Here is a 5,623-nt window from a genome sequence, read left to right as displayed (position 1 = left end):
TGGGGTCTTTTTCTCTGATGGCAGTATTTGGAAGTACTTAACTCGGATGGTTTGTATTATCCCTCCCCTGGGCTGAGATGAAGGTAATTGGTGGGGCTCGGGGCCAGAAGTTCCTACTGGCTGCTCCCGTCGTAGTGGTCTGAGGTTAATGGAGAAAAGTGCCATGTTGAAGGTTACAGCATTTTCCTTTGCTTCCATTTTAATGATATTTGCCTGCCAGTGTTTTCTCTTTGAAGAGCAATTTAATAAACAATCACTGGCGTTTCATGTCGAGGGCAAGATTTGTAATGGCATTCATCTCCCCAGGAGTTCTTCCTCGGCATGTGATTGGATCAAGCCCTTTGCAGCGAACAGTGAAGTGCTGGTGGCTTGGCGTACCCCCTGGGTCCACCCTGCACAGGATGAAGATGGGCAGGGGAGGGGGGAGGGGGATGAGTTCCGGAATGATTCCGGACTCTGCTTTAATCTCCCTTACTTTAAAACTATTTTCCAAAGAACTCAAATGTGAACCTATAATGACACTGGGGACTCCCCAAGGAAGGTCCGAGGGGGGCAGTGGGCCCACGAAGTCCTGGCAGGTCATCTCAGCTGGCTGTGTGTTTCTGGGTCAGAAGGAAGCTGAACAGCCAAGTGCTTTCATTGTTGATGATGACAATTGAAGCTCTGAGGCTTGACAAGAAAGATTGTTATCGAATGGTGCTTATTAGGCGCCCACATGAGTCAGACGCTGTTCTGGGTGCTATACAAAGCAAGCCCAGGCAAGGAGTTGCAATGCATGTATCCATTTTTGATTCAAATCACATGTCAATTTATACAGCCAATGAGGGTGGGCCTCCGGCTCCAGCCAAGGTGCTACCCAGGCCTGAGTAGGGCTGAGCCTGGGCACCCATACTGAGAAGCAAGGAGCTTGACATTCTCTCGGCTTCCCCTGGGTTGTAATGAACAACAGCAAGGCTCTTGGAATGGTGTGCTGAAGTGGGGAGTGCCCCAAGGGAGACTGCGGCGTGCCACCAGGCTGCGGACGGGACGGCCAGCGGTCATTCATCTACAGGACTGTGTGAGGCCACAGGGACCCACATAGCTGGTCTCAAAGACCATCTTAAGGACCATTTCAGAGGTTGGCAACATCTCGAATGTGGCAAGCCACTGTTCTTTTTTCTTTGGCACGTCTGGATTGGAGAGAAAGTGTAACCAGGCATCACTGTTAAGGGTTCCTTTGCGAACAGGGGGTGTGACTTTTAACAGTGGGGAGGGCTGGCTGTGGCCAACACGCAAATGTTTCTCGGAAGGGATGGTGATGGGCACCCTGCGGTGGTAGCTCACCCACGTGGTTGATCGTGGCCGTTCCTGTGGTTGTTGACATGCATGCTAGAAGTTTCTACATCCTGTTTATCTTTTAAGAAAATTCCACCACAACGAAGTGATATTCTAACCTTTAGCCAGTGATATGCTTATTATAAGTAATAATATACAACTTATCACAGAGCGATCGCAGAATAATGAGCGTGGCTCCTTGTCGATGGTGGAAATGAGTTGTGACTTATGGGTACGGAAGCAGATGTGGCCCAGTGCATGTTGGGGATGGGGCTGGAGCTGCCAATGATCTCCTGGAATAGCTTTATAGAGTCAGCTCGGAGGCCGTGCAGACAACCTGGCCCTCACCCAGGCTGCCACCTAACCTATAGGTTAGCCAGGCACAATAGTCAATGCAGAATAAAGAGTTAGGGTCAGGGCGACCTAACCTTCTTCCATCTTCAACTGCCATCCACACATCCATTCTTATACCTAAGACTACACTTTGAGATCATCCTCTAAGATGCCAATTTTTTTTTTTAAGATTTTATTTATTTATTCGACAGAGATAGAGACAGCCAGCGAGAGAGGGAACACAAGCAGGGGGAGTGGGAGAGGAAGAAGCAAGCTCATAGCGGAGGAGCCTGACGCTGGGCTCGATCCCATAACGCTGGGATCACGCCCTGAGCCGAAGGCAGACGCTTAACGACTGTGCCACCCAGGTGCCCCTAAGACGCCAATTAAATGGAAGAAGAAGAATGGTTTTTCCTATTTTTCTGAGGGTGAATGAATTCGGATTATCGTGGATTCTTCTATAGCAATAGGTATGATACGTTCACCCGGGTTAAACGGAAGACAAGATTGTTGAACAAGGAAGTTCTCAGGAGAGTCATAAAAGGCTGGGTTTTCATGGCAAACCTGAGGTCACTGGGTCTGGTAGAGGGTAGCCCTTGAGAAAGGATTCCAGAACTGTTCATCCCGGTTCTGACCTCAGTTCTGCCATTTACTAGGTGTGTGGCCTTAAAGTGCTAGACTTCTTCATGCCTCCACATCCGCACCTGTAAAATGGGTTTAGCATTACAACTCACCGAAGGTAAGTGAGGTCCAAGTTATTGTAAGGATTAAAGGAGTATAATATGCAAAAACCATTGGCATGGTGCCTGGTATGGGTAAGAAGACTTGATAAATACCGGTATTTCTCCTTAATCCAGAGCCCAAATAGGTACGCTTCCTTCCCTCTCTCCTCTGTTGGCCGAAGTCAACGGTAACAGATAAATGTGTATTGGGCCCTTCCTGAAGAGTCACATTTACTGGGTTTACTAAAAAAGTTGATCAGTACAAATCCTCATGCCATTCATAAAAAACAAACAAGGAAGCAAATAAACACGTGTTGAATGAGGAGCCCTGTGGGTCCTCTTCCTCAGGACAGACAGTTCCCATTCCTTGTCAGGGTAATAAAGTTAATGGGGGAAAAAATGTAGATCTCCATCTTCGTCTGGTGAAGCGGAAAAGCCAGGAGCGACTCAGATTTATCACACCAACTATTAGCTCTTAAATGTAGTCGTGCATAAGAAACAGCAGAAACACTTAATGAAAAATACCCGTATCCGGACCGTCCCCGCCCCACCAGAATGCGTCTGTGATGTGACCTGGCACCTGTACGTCCAAGTTTTCCAGATGGTTCTGAAGCACAGGCAGGTGAGAACCACTACTATAAGCGATTTTTTAAGATTTTATTTATTTATTTGACAGAGAGAGAGAGACAGCCAGCGAGAGAGGGAACACAAGCAGAGGTTGGGAGAGGAAGAAGCAGGCTCCCAGGGGAGGAGCCTGATGTGGGGCTCGATCCCAGATCGCCGGGATCACCCTGAGCCAAAGGCAGACGCTTAATGACTGAGCCACCAGGCACCCTGCTATAAGCGATTCTAAATGTAACAAACGCGCACAGTCCACCCTCGTTTAGGTAAACAGACCTGAGCAGAGCGCCGCCGTCAGAACTGCTTTCACACTCAAATCAATTCTTCTTGTTAATAGGTCTCCTTATAAAATTAATGATTTTCCTCTCTGTCTGGAGAGGGAGATTTGGCAAAAGGAATTTTAAAGAAATCAGGCACTAAGCGGTTATGCAAGTCAAAGTCTGGGCTGAGGGCTCCACGCGTGACTCTTGTTATCAATCTGGACGCATGCGCGAATTACATTAGCAGTCAAAGCGTCGCAGTGGGGTGCAACTCGCTCAGTAAATATGAATGGAAGGGGAGCCCCGGAAACGATGCAAGTAAGTCTGCGACGGCCAGTGAGTCCTGAACTTTCAGAGACACCCTTGCATGGGGTCCCAGGGCCTCCCACACCGCACTGTTCTAGGGGCCCGGTAGCACGCTGCAGAATGAAGGCTGCCTCTGCCCTTGCTGGCCCTGCAGGAAGGGGTCACATGCTCACGGTCCCTGCTCAGCACGTGCCTGCCCTCACCCAGCTGGAGTCCAGCGGGGGTGCTCCCTGCTCTCGCTCGCCTCCTCCCCATCCTCCGCCTCATAGACTTCGGTAAGAAACTAACTATAAACTGTTTCCCTTTGAGAGTCCCAAATTCATCGCTGGACAAAGTCGTTCGAAAAGGTCAGTCAATCCAAAGATCACTCCTTGGCCCTGGAGATGGGATGGATGGGGTAGTTTTATGCCATGCAAGCCCCTAACTAAGAGACTCTCTACGAGAGGAACTCCTGGGAGAGGTGGCGCCTCTGTCCCCGCGAGAGTCTGGGCTCCTTATGGGGTTCTTCCGGAGCCTTCCAGGCAGCTCACTGCAGCTAGTTGGAGGCCGCCGCCCTCATTAGGTCATGTTTACTGAAGGTGCTTGTTTTCGGTCTCTCCATTCAATAGGTTGCAGGACACTGACAGGACAAAGCGTGTTGTAACTGACCACCAATGGAGCTGGCTCTGTTCAGGGATTACCGTTGCCTTGGGAACCAGCTTTGCTGAACTCACCACAGCAAACATGGAATGAATGGCTGGGTCAACACCCCAGATAAAAAGAGGGTTATGCAACTGTTTGCTGAACCCTTGGCAGGATTTTTTTCTGGACATTTCCCAGAATATCCCCATATTCACAAATTCCAAATGAAGAATTCTAATTTAAACCCATAACAAGTATGTTCATTGTTTGCAGAAAAGAGCTGCTGCTTTTGGAAATATAAATGAAGGTCTGTGGAAGATTTGAACTGGGTGTTGCATCAGTTTTGGTAACGGTAGGAAGCATATTTAACGATAAGCTTTCCCTCGACAGGAAACCAGGGAGGCCACTCATGTATTTCTAAAGATCTATATAAATAATTTCATCTACTTAGATTCCAAACTTCAGTCATTAAATGGTTTTACTCTCATCTCAGCTAAATAGAGTCTTTAAATGAATTTTAAAATGCAGAAATAAACTTTTGAAAAAAATTCAGACAGGATGGAGCCTCTCTCTGTGGAAAAGCAAATTGGCAAACAGGACAATTTATTTCAGACAGTGAGTACAAAGGAACAAGGTTCTGGGATCTCCTAGTCCCTCAAACCATTTAATTCTAGGCAAACAATTACATGGTAACATAATCCAGGTGGCCAGAGTAGTTTATGCTTATTTCTGTCTCTGACTGAAAGGAGAGTATCTCACACAGTAAGATAGTAACAGTTGTTATGATTGGTACCTGGCTGCTTGACCTGCTTTTCCTTCTTCCTCTGTGACTTTCTCAGACCCTTGAGCTCTGACTCCTGAGGATTTTCTTTCTCAGTTTCTTCCTCCTTCCAGTTTTTTTCTTTTTCCCCCCCAGGTGGACGTGGTCTGGTGTTTTATATGATGTAGGCACTAAAAGCTGGTTGTTGCCTTCTTACACGGCTCCTTCCAGATCATTCCTCAATGCAGGTTTCCCATCCTTCCCTCCTGTTTGCTCCTCAATGCCCACATGTCATCTGCAAAGACGCTGGCCACCTTTCTTTAAACTCAGGCTTACCATGCTCAGTCCCTATCACTTTTTTCTTTTATGTCCACCAGGGAGAGGGGGACCAATGAAATAGTTGGAAGACTGCATATATATAAATTTCTTTGAAATTCACCAGCTTATTGCTTGGAGCAACAGTCCGTTCCTTTTTATTGCTGAATGGGATTCCAAGACCTCTAGGTACCACGGTTTGTGCAACCATTCACCCACTGAAGGACACTCCACTTTTTGGCTCTTACGAATAAAGCTGCTTTAAATTTTGTACGAGTTTCTACATAAAAATAAATCCCCCCCCATTAATGCCCAAGAGTGCATCTGCCAGGTTGTATGGTAAGCCCATTTTTAGTTTTAAAAGAAACTGC

General features: G+C 47.3%; 1 long non-coding RNA gene across 1 annotated transcript; it reads left to right on the top strand.

Annotated features, from left to right (window-relative positions):
- Nucleotides 1–3,479: 3,479 nt before the first annotated feature.
- On the top strand, nucleotides 3,480–4,536 carry LOC148107362 (uncharacterized). The gene is made up of 3 exons (XR_015722502.1): nucleotides 3,480–3,568; nucleotides 3,866–3,903; nucleotides 4,165–4,536. It is a non-coding gene; the product is annotated as an uncharacterized LOC148107362 (long non-coding RNA).
- Nucleotides 4,537–5,623: the final 1,087 nt, after the last annotated feature.

Source organism: Ursus americanus, chromosome 31 (genome assembly GCF_024610735.1).
Source record: "Ursus americanus isolate L20-20 chromosome 31, mUrsAme1.1.p, whole genome shotgun sequence".
In the NCBI taxonomy this organism is placed as follows: Eukaryota; Metazoa; Chordata; class Mammalia; order Carnivora; family Ursidae; genus Ursus; species Ursus americanus.
This window is presented reverse-complemented; position numbering and strand designations above follow the sequence as displayed.